This window comes from Danio rerio, chromosome 4, assembly GCF_052040795.2.
Source record: "Danio rerio strain M-AB ecotype USA chromosome 4, GRCz13ab, whole genome shotgun sequence".
NCBI classification, from domain to species: Eukaryota; Metazoa; Chordata; class Actinopteri; order Cypriniformes; family Danionidae; genus Danio; species Danio rerio.
The window spans coordinates 16,847,376-16,863,869 of record NC_141024.2 but is presented as its reverse complement, the minus strand read 5'-3'; the positions used below and the strand labels follow the sequence as shown (position 1 = coordinate 16,863,869).

General features: G+C 34.2%; 1 protein-coding gene across 4 annotated transcripts in view; it reads left to right on the top strand.

The window, feature by feature from the left end:
* atp2b1a (ATPase plasma membrane Ca2+ transporting 1a) overlaps window positions 1–16,494 on the top strand; it is a 239,378-nt gene that overhangs the window by 1,459 nt on the left and 221,425 nt on the right. The window contains exons 3-7 of one of the 4 annotated variants that reach the window (XM_087246195.1): window positions 350–417; window positions 2,218–2,314; window positions 2,390–2,701; window positions 3,675–3,766; window positions 5,133–5,233. The gene's annotated coding sequence lies outside the window, so the exon portion shown is untranslated. Of the gene's footprint in view, window positions 1–349; window positions 418–2,111; window positions 2,315–2,389; window positions 2,702–3,674; window positions 3,767–5,132; window positions 5,234–16,494 lie in introns of those variants that run through there. The other 3 variants (XM_087246199.1, XM_087246200.1, XM_087246198.1) reach the window with 3 other exon arrangements.

Sequence of the window (16,494 nt, the reverse complement as noted above, 5' to 3'; positions counted from 1 at the left end):
AATAAATAAATACACTGGCGTACTGAAGAAGAATTGAAATTGAATTGAAATTGAAACTAAGCTTTTAAAACACTTTAAATGTACATTATACACTTTACTTTGGATTTTAGTTCATTTTAAATTAAGTCTGTAGTTGTCTGTACAGTAGTAAACATTTGAAGTGGATCAAAAATTTGTTCAGTAGATTTAAGGTGACTGATTTTTGATCCATTTTAAATGTATATGCTACTATTTGTGAGCCCAGTGCATCTGGTACCAAAACTATTGTTTAGATGTTTGATGAAAGTACATTTAAAATGCTGAGATCGACTTTCATCTCACTGTTTATACTGTTTTGAGTTGGGAGGAGGGGTTTTTTGATTGTCTTGCACAATTGGGGCCCATGGAGTTTTAGGACCATCACTGTTGAACATTAAGGTGAGAAAGAATTAGTGCATAATGGCTATGCGCCCTTTTGTTGTGTAAAGCTTGATATTGGGCGTAAGGGTTCCTCCTTCGTAATATTTGACTTGAATGTCATTCATTGCAAATTTCCAACATGGACACAGCAAATGGGGTTGAAAGCATTTTTTTTTCTTGTTCGCTAAACTAGTGAGAATACTTTTCGAAATTGAGACCTCAAATTAAAACTGAAAGTTTGAATAATAAAAAGTAAGCTTCACAAGATAATATTTCATCAAGTTGCAAATATTTGAAAAATAGTATAAATGTTGAGACTCATCTTTAAAGTTGTCTAAATTAATTGCTCAGCAAGTCTTAAAATAAGAAAATTTACAAACTTTTCTAATGGTGCATGATCCGGTCCAACTTTAGTGGCATTGATATAACATGTTTACAATGAGTTTAATAATATGTTACAATATACTTGGTGCCAATGCCTTTTAAAAAATATTTTAGTTATGATTGGTTAAATACATGCATATAATTACATCTTTAATTACACTGTTCGCCATTCCTTACACCTTAACCCACCCGTAAACTTATAAATAAATCCAACCCTACCCTTGTCCCACCCCAAGACCACCAGAAGTGTTTTGCAATACAATATGAACACAGTAAGCACATAGCAATTAGGGCCACTCTATATAAAGTGGGACCCATGATCCTAATTTACTAATCTAGTGTAGTGTTTCTCAACGTTTATGGAGGACCACCAGCACTGCATGTTTTGGATGTCTCCTTTCTCACACCCATTACAGGCTTTTCAGTTTCTGTCTATGGTCTGATTCGGGTGTTTGGTTAAGGAGATATAATAAATACGCAGAGCTGGTGGTCCTCCAGGAACGTGGTTGAGAAACAAATTATTTCTGGTGTAAAAGAAGAAATCATTTTGACCCATTCAACCTTTGCTGTATAGCCAAACATGTGCAACATAATGCTGATCTTGTGTCACAAATTAAAATATTGCAGAGAATATTACATTGAAAACTAAAGTTTACACAAATTTACACTCAGGGCTAAATATAGAACAGCACCTTTGCGATGTTGTAATACAGTTTCTCAATCTTGGTCCTGGAGGTGTCCTGCAGATTTTAGCTCCAACCCCAATTAAATTCACCTGGGCTGGCTAATCAAGGCTTACTAGAAACATCGTTGCAGGTGTGTTGAGGCAAGGTGGAGCTACAGTTTACAGGACACCGGACCTCCATGACTGGTTTTGAGATCCCCTGGTGTAAAAGATGCTTTATGAAATGGGAAATCAGCAGCAAGCATGTCATGTTTTTGAGTCAGCACAGACTGAAATCACTTAGTAATGTTCCAAACACATTAATGGATCCATGTAGGAAAAAAAAACATTCAAGTCATTGTGGAAATGTTTAAATGTATTTTTTTCTTATACTCCATTGGTGAGCATTGTGAATTTTAAATACACAACGCACATCATCAAACGGCATATAAACAAGCAGAAGATCAGCACTTTGGCTAATTGACTCTCTTGGTATATGATTGTTTTGAGCTTGGGAACACCTTGTTCCTTTCCTCAACCCCACAGCTCTGTTTTTGGCACAGAGGGTGGTTTAAAAAAAAAAACATGCAGCAAACAGGTGCACGTTTCTAACTGGCTTACACCACCAGGTGGCCCCAAATTACCGCAGTAGAGACATCCTACCAGGGCACTCATTTTGTATGCCGTGCTCTAGGAAGCCAGACAAGAGCAATGTGTTGATAATCCTGGTGCCACATTTAGATTATACTGCATGGCATCTGTTTTGTGAGGATGCGAGCCGGGCAGGACAAACCTCTCAAATTACACACAGGATGAGGACACACACCTTTGTTCCTGGAAGGAATGAAGGAGCTCCTACAAGGCAAGGTCTGGCTCTATTTCTCGGTGTTTCTCAACTCGCTCTTCAGTGTAATGGGCTAAACTTTAAATTTCTTCCTATAGTGAGAGATTCTCCCATTCTGACAGCCCTTTGTGTCCGCTCAGTTGCCTGTGGTCCATCTGCCAAGAGTAATAGATGAGACGGCTCGTCCCCGGCCAAGTGTGTGCTGTCACTGAGATGAGGACAGAATACGAGGCTTGTGCATTATGATTGATATGAAGCCCTCCAGCCAGGCCGCACTGCTAGTCTATTGATTAGACACCAGCTTGGCCTCATGGGAAGCCCTGTCTGTCCCTCGGTCATCCATCACACCTATTTTCTCCCACTTTTAGACAGCCAAGAACAGTGACCAGGATAAGCTCTTATTTGAAAATGTGAGTTACATATCTCTTATCTTATCTGAAGATTGTGCATTTGGTTTAGCTTGTGATTAGGGTTGCAGGTAAGTCGTTCCAGTCTGGGCTTCGTGAGATTTATTTCAGCTAAATTTAAACTAAATTGGCCATTATCTGTTATCTTTTGTGAACTTAATGATTCCAATCCATTTCCTTCACATAAAACCTGTGAGATTATAAAGATTTTTTTCAATTAGGCTACGTTATCAGGAACAAATACAGTTTGATTCATTGCCAGTTTCATCGAGGCCATTCTTTAATGGAAGTGCAGTTTACTTTATTCCATTAATGATACCAAAAGGTTCAAATTAGCCTCAAGATTGACAACCCAGTGCAAACCATTTGTCAAATTGATTGTAATGTTCATTTTCCTGAGAATGAAAAAAAGAGAGAGCTATTTCTGTTAGTGTATGATGGTAACAATGTGGATTGCTACACTGTAAACCCAGATAAGTACAGTTAACTCAAACTAAGAAAACTGATTGCAGCAAACCATTTATGTTTTGAAACAATATGGTTACTAAAACTGTAGGACTATATAGAATCATGCACATTATTTGTGTTGTCAAACGTTTAAAGTATTAGTAACCTAAACATTTTAAGTTCAGTTATCAAATCGTTGTAAGTTCAACAAATTAAGTCCAAACAACTATATAGCTACTTGAATGGTTTAGTGTTGCTCCTAGTTAAGTTAACACAAAAATATAGTTAATTCATTCATAGCTCAATCGTTTTTGAGTTCTGCTTCAATACAATCCGTTCATGAGTTTGGTTCACTTTTTTCATTTGAGTCAAACTAACCTTTTAAAAGATAATAAGTTAAACTAACTTATTTCATTTAGTGATTTTGACTGAGGTTTTACAGTTTAGATGTTTATCTCTTTCTATTTCATTTAAATGTTACATAAGTAACTAAAGGTTACAATTTTTTCCATTTTTATTTATCTATCAGCATTCGCCAGTTTCCAAAATGACTGAGATGACCAATCAAATAAAAGTAGGCATGGCTTGCCCAACGCTTCAGTTTGTGAAAACAGGTGTGAGGTAAGATCTACACAGCTAAATGTTTAATATTTTGACCTGTCAAAACTCAAATTAGTATTATCAACGACAAAAAAAAAAAAAAAAAAACTGCTATTGGAGGTTTTTTTTCAAATTCCCCCATTTTGAATAGAAACAATTTTAAGAATCCTTTGTCATAATGAGACAAGACTAAATTCTTTTTCAACCATTTTTTTCTATTCATTGTTCTTTTTCAATACAATATTAACAAAATCTAGCATTATGCTATTTTCTATTTTGCGACATATATTGCGAAATGAATACAATTTCACTAGATAACTTAAATATTTCTATTAGCAAAGCAATTGTAATGTTAGATCGATAGGGGTGATCTGTAGTGGGAGTGCATCACCATAAAATCTTATAATCTATACAATTTTTGGGGTCCCCCGACACATTTTCGTTGGTGTCTGTGCTATTTGCAGTGCATTTCTGTTTTTGCATGTGTTGTGAGTTTTTTTATGCAAAATAATCTGTACATACAAAAAAAAAAAAAAACATACAATTGAAATAGTGTTTTATCGTTTTCCGGTTCTAACAGTATTCTAGTACAGTAACTAAAAGATAACAATAAAACCATTTCAATAAAATAAATTGTTGGTAAAGTTACAAATGGGACAATTTAGTATGCATGAGTGTTTTTAAGGTCCTTTTACAATCACAGGCATCAAAATCACATGCAAATGGTGAATTATAATCGAGACTCAACATTGCGTATGTTCACGATGTGACTATTGTGAATGATCGATATCGATGCTGAAACGATATATTGTGCAGCCCTAATTTACACTGCAAAAATGCTTTTGTTGCTTAGCTTTTGCCTTATTTTGTGTTCTTAAATCAAGAAGCATTTTTTAGGCATTTAAAAAATATTGTTTGTTTTCAGAAAATGAATGTTAAGTGACTTCTTCTTTATAACAAGCAAAATAATCTGCCAATGGGGTAAACAAATGGTCCGAAAAGCAAAAATAATTTTTTTAATGGTTCCAAGATAAATGCTTTCTGATTTAAAATTTTTTAGACATTTGGGCTAGAAACAAAACAAAAACTTAACGTAAGAGGCCTTTTTTTCAGTGTATTTAAATATTTTTTTTCACAACAATGATTCATGCACAATGATATTTTTAGTTTGACAGGCCAAATTAAACAACATGAAAATTATGTTTAAAATGTAAGTCACTCAAATAACTACTAATTCATTGAACTTTTGAATATTATACTCTTGGTCCAAATTTATTGGTTGGTCCAGTATATTATTTCACTAATATTTACAAAAATGTTCATGATCAAATTGTCCAACATTGTTCTTATCGACTAAAGTAAGCTGTTTGTTTGACTGTTTTGGCAGATGTATTGGAAAAGCTTGTGTGAATCAGCTGTTTAGTGAAGGACAAATGAACCAGTCTTCCGCCCTCAGGCAAAGCACACTTCAATACAAGATAGAGAACAGTAAGTGTTTTCTTTCTCTATACTCAATCAAAATAAAACCTTTTTTTTTTTTTGCGATGGTATTAGATTGACTTGCAAAACGAAAGGTTGAAATGATACTTAACTAACACTAAAACCGAATTTCCATTGCTGAAACTGATTCTGAATTTTAGTGGACTGGATAAGTGAGGTAAATATTGAAATGAGTTGACACAATGCTTAAATAATGACCGGTATTCATAAAACATGCATGTCTGGAGAGCGAGAGAACCAGTACGTTGACCTTCAGAGAGACAGGAAGAGACAGGTGCCTGTGGCGTTGTGGTTGGACACACCCACGGACTGGACTCTGTTCGGCCCAAAGAAAAGGTCACAGAAATGTCATGCAGTCGTGTCCTTGTAAGTTTGATCGGACTTGATAAAAGCAAACCTGCTGCTTGGTTTCTTCCTGCTGTACTTTTTGACATCCATAATAAGTCCACAACACTCATTTGATCTGCGCTGCTTTGAATGTTAGCTGCGATGACTCGGCTAGCAACTGTTGTTTGCACTCAAATGAAGATTTAGAGTTTATTCTGCACTATATGGTGTGACAAATGCTGTCGGCAATAAAAAAAAGAAGTCGTACATTTCATTCATTTGAATATATAAATATTCTGAAGCAAAGTTTCGAATGGATTATAAGTGGAACTGGTGTCTTGCAAAATGTAGGTTAATTTGATATTGCATTCTAACATCCTGCACTTTTTTCTACAATTGGTGCATCGAAGCAACTTACAGTTATAGTATTTAACGCTTTGCATGACACTATAATTATATAGTTTTAAATATTATATAATTTTAAATAACCGTTTCTAACTCAATTTAGCATTTTTTTTATTCATGTAAGGAATAAATTACTCAAGCCATTACTCCAGTTTTCATTGTTAAATATTTTTCAGAAATTATTTTATCATGCCGATTTGTTGCTTATTTATTAATAATGGCTATTTTAATCAATGTTTCCTAAACCTTCATTTTTTTTTTTCAGGATTCTTTAGTAAAAAAAAGTAAAACAAATCATGACTTTTATTAAAAAATAAATACTTTGTAACATTTTAAATGGCCTTTCAAATGCTTTTAGTGATTTAATCCACCAAAAAAAAAAAAGAATTTACATTGATATTAATAAGGGAACACTTTACAATAATATTGTAGCGTCACAATTTATTATGATGGTCCCTTTGTTGAATTTAAGTTACATTGCATCTACATGCCAACTGATCCTCATTAGATTATACGTAGACTGGGTTGAGTTAGGGTTAGTGTAAGTTGACATGTACTTGCAAAGTTTGTTGAAGGAATCGTACCAACAGATATTAAGCAGACAGTCTACTAAAACTCAACTGGACCATCAAAATAAAGTGTTACCTATTGTATTAGTTAATTTATCTTACTAACATTAAGGAAAATAAAGTTGTTAAATTTTAGTTCAACTCACCGTACATTATCTAATGTTAACAAGAAGATTTTAATAATGCTTAACCATGATAATTAACAAATGCTGTACAAGTCGTGTTCATTATTAGTTCACATTAGCAACTGATCAACTAATAAAACTTTATTTTAAAATGTAACCATAATAATAAATGTTTATAAATCTGCATATTAGAAATGGTTTTTCCATCAAATCAATTATTTACATTTTAAAATCATAATATTTCACAATTCAATTCACTGTAATTAATGGCAACTACTTTTAAAAATATAACAAAACCTAATTATTTTAAACATTTGACCTGTTGTGTGTGTATTGATAGGAGACAAAAGTAATGTGGAATAAAAGTAACCCTTGAAACCCCAAATATACCAAAACTAACTCAAATATCAGCTAATTTCAGGATCGTGTCCTGTACTTAGGATTATTAGTTTTACGTGCAAAAATTAAATTATTGTAGTGGTTCTTTTTTTCCTGATTACAAGTAGAGTTTCACTTTTCATGCATCACAGTAATGATCGATCTACAGGTTATTTAGAGCAATAACACATCCCTCAGTCTTTCGATTTAAAAGTAAATCAGGTTTAAATGGCAAGAGTTCCTTAGGGGATGAAAGTAACACTGTTATTTATGTCCCACTGCTAATAGCCATACCTTATTTTTCACTTCCACATTAGAGTTTGCAGTATTTTGACTCGTATGTTTTATAAGATTAATGCATATTGCCAATTTCATGGCACTTTCAGATAAAGAGACTCTTACTGATCAAGAGACATGTGATCTGCTTATGATAGCATTGTTTGAAATCGCTGAGGTATTTATTTATTTATTTTTAATCAGTTTCTTAAATAAATAAACAGTAGGGAAGAGAAGGGACGAACGTAACACGCAACAAAAGTAACAAAGCAATTTTCTCGAAGCCCTGACAACATTTGCTTTCCAGGCTATAACAGCACATTCAGCATGTTATAGTGAAGTTGTTCTACATTGATACAAAATAACACCTGATATTTTGAAAGCAATCCTTCATGAAGAAAAATGCTTTGAAAAGAAGATATTTTGAAAAATGTTAAAAACCGATAACCATTAACTCCCATAATGTTGGTTTTTCATTTCATTTCAATGTTTTTTTTGTTGCTATGGAAGTCAATGGTTACTGGTTTTTAACATTCTTCAAAATACCTTATTTTGTGTTCAACAGAAACAAAAAAAAGCTCAAACAAGTTTTGGAATCATTTGGGAGAAAGTAAATAATGAGTACATTTTCGTTTTTGAGTGAATTATCACTTTATAACAGCACCTTCAGCATGCAACCCTTGATGGAGCTGCCAAATAGGAGCTGATTTCAGGCTCATGTCCTGCAGTTATGTGTTTTTAAGTGCAAACGGAAAATTATTGTGGTGGTTCTTTTTTCCTCATTACAAGTTGAGTTTCACTTTCCATGCATCACAGTAATGATCGATCTACGGGTTATTTTGAGCAATAACACATCCTTCGGTCTTTCGGTTTAAAAGTAAATCAGGTTTAAATGGCAAGAGTTCCTGTGTGGATGAAAGTAACACTGTTATTTATGTCCGACTGCTAATAGACAGCTTATTTTTAATTTTCACATTAGAATATTCAGTGTTTTGACTCATATGCTTTATACAATTAATGCATATTGTTAATATTCATAAAATATATTCAAATATTTAATAAAGTTTTAACATTTTGCATTGTTGGATTGTTTTTGAAACATTTAATAGAACTGAAATTGCCATTCATGAAAATGCCAAATATATTTATTCAGATATATTTAAAATAAACAAGATACAGTCAGTAAATGTAGCAAATATTATGGTGTTACTTTTGACCCAGCCTGTATTACTTTTAAGAATGTGCAATTTGTTTAAAGTAAAATTATTTTGAAGCTGTTCTACATTTTTATTATAATTATAGACCACACTTAATAGTTAGTAAACACAGCAAATCTTTTATTATTTTTATGAAAAATGGTACTTTCGTCTCCACTCTCTCCTACATGTTTTGTGTGCTTATGAATTAGCAAGGTGTGGTGTGTGGAAAGGCTTCTATAGTTCTCTAAAAGCGAATGTTAAAACCAGTATCTCTCACCCCATGTGTTTGTTTGTGTGTGTGTGTGTGTGTGTTCAGCATCTGTGCCACCATGCGCTCTGAGATGCAGGTGTGATAAATGACTAATCCAACACTTGGCATCACCTGGCAAATTGATATTGAGTTGAATGCTTTGAGCTCAATATTTTGCCTTGACCCAGTTGAGGCCCAAAAACTCGCGCGCTGTGGCCATTTTAAATGAATTTCAGTACCGGAAATAGGCCACGGGTGACGGGGGTGCAGGGGCTCCTCTGGGAACGTCCCTCTCCTTCAACCTCGCCTCATTAGTCTAACCGGGCAGTTGCAGAGCTGTTGTGTGTCACGTCTATTTTGGTCCCCACCCTAAACTCCAAAGTGCCCCTTTAACTTATCTCTTTCTGTATTTTCGCCATTCTCCATTTCCTCTCATTCTGCCCAAGAGACGAGGTGAAGGAGATGCAATTGGCCCCTGTCCTGTCATCATCATCGTGGAAACAGGTTGGCAATGAGGAATCGGATACTGATGCAGTCGGCTAAATGTGTCAAGGACGCAAGAGCCAAACCTGGTACAGTTCACCTGTGAGAGACCCAAACGCAGAAAGGAAGTGACCCACTAAACCAGTTTACAAGCGCTCTTTCTGAAACTTTCTGAGTTGTCATAATTTGCTCAGACCTGTATTCTTTGGTAGAAATATATTTTTTGAAAGTATTGAGTTTATATTTGGAGTATTTGCATACATTAAAAAATAGTTAATGTGATATTTAAATTAAATTAGTCTTATGAAGTCAGTTCGGTGAGAAAAATGATAACATTTTTATTAAATGAATTCATTAATAAATTCTTGCTGATTTTTAGCACATTAGTTTTTTGGGGATAATTAGTTTGAGTTTTTTTTTTTTTAAAGAAATATATAAATTATCAAGGATGCATTATATTGATCAAAAGTGGAATTAAAGAAATGTATTTATAATGCATACATATTAGATATTTTAAATAGCATTTGATTTCTTTCATTATGAAATAACACTGACATTGTTTAACATTATAAATATCAATTAACAAATATCACAAACAAATATTAATATTATGAAACAACATCATTAGATGTGCTAACAATAGTGTAAATAAAATATATATATATATATATATATATATATATATATATATATATATATATATATATATATATATATATATATATATATATATATATATATATGTGTGTATATGGTTGAAGTCAGAATTATTAGCCCCCCTTTAAATTTTCTTTTCTATATTTTCCAAATGATCTTTAACAGAGCAAGGAAATTTTACAGTAATCTGATAATAATTTTTTCTTCTGGAGAAAGCTTTATTTGATTTATTTTGGCTAGAATAAAAGCAGTTTTAAATTGTTTTTAACCTTAACTTTTTAGCAAGTTGCTTACATGTTTTAGCACATTGTTCATGTCTCTGCTTTAGCAAGTTTTTAACATGTTTTAGCCTGTTGCTTGCATGTTTCATTTTTAGCATATTTTTAACAAGTTGCTAATATGCTTATCACATTTTTATAATACTAAAATTTTGGAGGAACTAATCTCTTTGATGTTTCATAATTAAAAATACATATTTTTCAAATGCACAGAGACATCTCATAACTCTCACTGGCTTGTCCTTGTAGCCTAACCCCAGCCTGGAATGTGCATGTCACCCGATCGCTAAAAACCTTGATTGTTGAAAGAGTGTTAAATTTGAAAAAGTACAGACAAGGGTTCTACTGTTCTGCCAAAGACATGGCTCTATTGATAAAATCAGGTATGTGGTACATTATCATCCCACTGCTGCTGGGGTTTGAACTGTTTTCCCGATAGGAAACTTTCTGTAGTGACTCCACATTATTATATGAAAAGGTGAAAATAGATTAGAGGAGCTTCCCATGACTGTATGTCTATAGACCTGTGTGTTTTTAGCATTATTTGAAGTAGAAAAGTATTCGTTTATATTGTCAGATTTCATTAAAGCCAAATTAAAATGTGATTTTGGGACACCTTGGATATTTGAGTCCTTTCTGTTATACTTTTGACTTTGTCAAAAATTTAAATTTAGCACATTGTTTGCAAGTTTCTTTTGTAGCATTTTTTTAGCAAGCTGCTAACATATTTTAGCACATTGTTTACATATTTCATTTCTAGCATTGTTTTAGCAAATGGCTAACCTGATTTAGCGAATTGCTTTTAGGTTTCATTTTTTACCATTGTTTTAGCAAGTTATCATGTTTTACCACTTTGCACTTTCATGCATTTGTAACATTTTAGCGCATTTTAGCGCACTTTCATGCATTTGTAACATTTTAGCGCATTGTTTGCACGTTCATTTACTAGTATGTTTTTAGCAAGCTGCTAACATATTTAAGCACATTGTTTTCATATTACTGTTCGAGCATGTTTTAGCATGCTGCTTTCATGTTACATTTCTAGCCTTGTTTTTAGCGAGTTTTTAGCATGTTTTTGCATGTTTCTGCTCTACTGTTTTAGCAAATTTCTAATATTATTTAGCACATTGTTTGCATATTTTTTTCTCTCTTATGGTTTTGCACACTGCTTTCATGTTTAATTTCTAGCATTTTAAGCAAGTTTTTAGCATGTTTTTGCATGTTTCTGTTATACTGTTTTAGCAAACTGCTAACTTGATTTAGCGCAGTGCTTGCATGTTGCTTTTGAAGTATGTTTTTAGCAAGCTGCTAACTTTTTTAGCACATTGCTTGCATCTAATTTTTTTAGCACATTTCAGCTAATTGCTAACCTGTTTTAGCCCAGTGTTTTTGTTTTATTTTTAGAAATGTTTTAGTAAGTTATCATGTTTTACTGTTTTATTGTAGCATGAGTTTACAAGTTTTTTGACATGTTTCTTTACTAGCATGTTATAGCAAGTTGATTTCACGTTATAGCACATTGTTCACATTTCTATTCTAGCATGTGTTAGCAAAATGCTTGCATGTTTTAGCCCAATGTTCACATTTCTAATCTAGCAAGCTTTAGCAAGTTGTTAACGTGTTTTAGTACATTGTTTGCATGCTTCTTTTATAGCATGTTATAGCAAATTGCTAATATGCTTATGCGTTTCCATAGTGCTAGAATGTTTTAACATGTTTCTAGTGTGTTTTAACTTGGTGCTAACATATTTCTAGCATGATGGAACACTCTTTTGAACATGTTTTATAGCACAATTCAACAAATTGTCCTAATTTGTCCTGTAAAGATTTAAATATATGAATCTGTTTCCATCAATATAGAAATTCCCTCTTTAAGTAATGGTAGATCACACTGTTGGGTTTAATTCTGTATTCTAAAAAACAGTGACAGTTAGCAGTACTGTGTTAGTATTTGTCCTACATTCTGATATTCTCCCACCTGAGCTATTTCAAGTCTATGACTGCATGCACATCATCTTAATGCTGTTATGTAATACTGTGTGAAAACCAAGACACTCTTCATACAAACATTCATCATCAATGCTAATCAGAGACATTGCACTTGATTCTAACACCTTATAAACACACCAGTGTGATCCAAACACTGGCTAATTTTTATTTCAATACCTATCACCTGTCTACAAAACACACAGCTCTACGGTTCTACGGTTCTCTTCTCGGAAACCGAAAACAAAAATATGTGTCAGTCTTCTCAGAATTTTCTCATTGCACACTCGTAGGAGTCTCCTTCAGGCAGAAAGAGCGATGTTGGCATGGAACGTATATATACAGCACTTTGTGGAGATACAGACAGTTGGCTGTTGATCAGGTCAAAGCAGGTAGCTCTCAGTAATGTGTGTTCATGACTCGGTTCACTACATGTTTTGGCCTCTAATTGCACACATCACTATTGCTTATTTTTATGAGTAGTTGTTTCAATGGATCTACTTTTCTATTTGTATTCCTGAGGTTGCTTGTATGTCTGAGGATTTTGTGTGTGTGCAATTTTTTATGGTCAGTTTTTCATGGTCAGTTTTTCATATTTTATTCGACCAGTGGCTGCAACTAAACACATGAAAATATATATATTTTTTCCTTTCCTCTCAATAAAATCCTTTTTATCACATCCAACATGTCAAACGTTTTGGTAAACCTTTTTGAATTGAAAAATCGAATGAAAAAAGAAAAAAACAAACCAAAACACAAAAAAGAATGGTTGTTTCTTTTAAAAACCCTATATTTGTATAGATAGTACATGGTCTATAAATTAATATAAATATATATTAATTGTTTTTTAAGCTTATTTAACTCATTTATCATAGTTCATCAGTTTATTAAAATAAGAGATTTGTAATGTATTGTATCTACTTTTAATTGTTTTATTAGGTCATTTTCTATAGAACAAAACGATACATTTATTCGTTGCAATTTTATTACACCTGCTGTTTTTAACAACATTTTTTTTTTAAATGTTCCAAATGACTTTATTTGTCATTTGGACAACATGTGATCATACCTTTATAAAACAAGGCAATTATTATTATATTGATGATATGTTTTACATTTTATATATGCACTTACCATTTTTAATATAGTATCAGCTATCAATATTCACTGCCTGACAAACAGCTTGTTGTCAATTCCAATTTATATGGGCTGAACTGAAACAAATTAAATTTAGTAATGTTCAACTTAATTTGTTTGAATTCCGCCCATATAAATTGTATAAATATAAAATATTTGAATATACGCTAAGTGACAAAAGTCTTGTCATCGATCCCAGTTGCAAGAGCAACAAATATTAACTTGACTTCTAGTTGATCATTTGGAAAAGTGGCAGAAGGCAGAATCATCCCATTGCATCTCAATCATCACAAATACTGCAAAGACTTATTGGAACTTGCATAGACTCATAATTCTAACGGAAATGTCAAGTTTGGTGAAGGAGAAAAAGAGAAAAAGTATGGGGGTGTGCGAGAAATCTGCAGAGTGGATGGCAACATCAACAGCCTGAGGTATCAAGACATTTGTGCTGTCCATTACATTACAAACCACAGGAGAGGGCAAATTCTTCAGCGCTCTCTTATACTTCAGCCTCTACATTAAAGTTCCTAAAAGCAACGAAGGTCAAGGTGCTCCGGGATTGGCCAGCCCAGCCATTAGACATGAACATTATTGAGCATGTCTGGGGTGAGATGAAGGAGGAGGCATTGAAGTTGAATCCAAAGGATCTTAATGAACTCTGGGAATCCTGCAAGAACACTTTCTTTGCCATTCCAGATGACTTTATTAATAAGTTATTTGAATCATTGCAGAGATGTATGAATGCAGTCGTCCAAGCTCATGGGAGTCATACACAAAATTAAATTGATATATTTCAAGATTTGTATTTCAGCAGTTACTTGCTTTTGCATTTCTCAAGTGCTTTGAAATTGAGAGTCTCCAAAATAATTAAATATAAGTGTAAATGTCAAATATAAATGGCCCTTTTTTGAGCTCTAAATGTGCAGTGGCTAAGAATTAGGAGAAATGTCAGAGTTTTCGAGATCATGACCTTAGAATGGACAAACTGGCAGTGTTGGTCTAATGTTCATGTTGAGGGGAAAATAAAGTATAAATAGTCCTAACACAGACCTCGGAGTCTCTGCATGCGCTGTGATTCATATCTCGTTAGAGAAGTCAGCCTCGTTAACCTCTACGTAATTACCCAGTGCGCAGCTCCGGCCCACAGCACACACAGCGTTTGGCAAACTCCATCCAGTGTGCGTCAGTCTGACACCAGTCAGTCCTTGCTGAAACTGACAGTTCAGATCTCTCAGCTGATTATTCAGTGTTAAGCTTTGACTTCAAATTTACTTGTTCAGCTAGGGTAAAAACGCAGTCGATTTAATATTTTTAGCTTTTTGACTTTTTCGTAAAGTTTTTTTCAAGTCTAATATAGAATAAAACATCCGACATTCACCTCTAATTATTTGGCCCTGTAATTTTCACTCATACAAGTAGATTTATATCAGTAGATTACCATTCAAATACATATTTTTAAAGGCAGTTTACTTAGGGTGCTTTCAGACCTAGACTTTTGTTTCAGAACCTGTCTCGTTTGGCCAGTTAGCGCAGTTCGTTTGGCATATGTGAATCCAGCAATCGGATCCGTGCTAAAACAATCGGTCCGAGATCGCCTGAATGAGGTGGTCTTGGCTCGATTGAAACAAACTCAGGAACGAATCGATTGTAGTGAGAAAGCAATACGATCCAAGCCCGGCTGTATCACAGTGTATTATGGATATGTAATAGACATACGGCTATATGAAGAGAGAATTATGAGTGTGGTGGGAGGTCAAGACATCCCAAGTCTCCCGAAAGTTGTGATTTCCGCACGATTTCCAGGAGATTATCAATTTTTTGTGGGCATCAGGGAGTCTCTTTACATCTGCGGGAGACTCCCGGAGACCCACAAACGAGAGATAATCTCCCGGAAATCACACGTCTCACTCCCTATCCTCAAATCCGTCGCGCACCCTCCTCGCTCTTCAGACACGTCGCGCGCACCCTATCAAACAACACCAAATCGCAACTCTGCCAAGAAATGGACTACAAATCACAGCATGCACCACATGCACACACAGGTTCCTGATCCCATCTGTTTGCAAACAGTCACAGCTGAAGCTGCTCAAGAACTCATTACACAGAATATTTATACATCACATTTGCTCACACACATTGCTGAGTGTTGTGTATTTGTTTTGTTACTGTAACTTGTAACTTCATGAAGCATTTTTATATCCTTGTCTAGCTGTGTTCTTTGATTCTTATCGAGGACCACTTCTGGATTATCTATATGTACCCAATTGCTCCTGTGTTGACAGTTGCCTGCCCGACCATTCTGTTGAATAAATCCTCCTCTGTGAAAGCTTTCCTCAGTTACACCTATAGAGGATGTTTAAGCCTAATTAGCCTGATTATATATGTTTTATTCTGCAAAAATACTGATTGCAGAATTTTTTGATAAATAGAAATGGCCAAATTGCTCTCTGTACATTTTTTTAATCTAATATGTTATAGCACCAAAAAATATAGGATTTTTGTGCTAGAAATATATGCAAATTAGTACATATTTAATTTCATAATCCCACATTTGCAACATTTTAAAATGTCACCGATGTTTTTTGCAATATGTAATTAATCCCTTGTAGAAGTATGATGACTATTTGGTTTGTTTTTTTGGTCTTGTTTTAACTGATGTATATGCCTACCCTGAATGATCTATTAAGTGTCCTTGCTAACTATACTACATAAAAGCAGCAGTCATTTGTCAAGCAAGGCAATTTAAATGCCTAAATGTATGTTTCTGTGACCTTCTACCTTCTTTCCTCTGGTTTCTGGGTTCTGTCTTGGTGATGTGCAGAAGACTCTCCCCCCTCCATCCCTCCCTACTGTTCTCTTTCCATTCGGGGACATTTGGGAGCCTTGGGAACGGTTTCCATGGCGACAGTGACTGCAGACGAGGCGAGTGTGCTGAGACAGGGATGTGAACGCTCTGCCACTCTCGTCTCATGCGGAGCGCTGGTCTGCCTCATTCCTCCCCGCTCATTTCTACAATGAGCTGCTAGATTTGTTTGACTGTTAAAAGAGGAGCTTTCCCTTGTTTATTATTTATAGGTTTGTGGCAAACAAAGCAGATGTGCAAGATGCATAATTCTATACATATACATATAATTCTATACATATTTATATCCCTGTGTGCCTGCATTAATGTTCGGTTA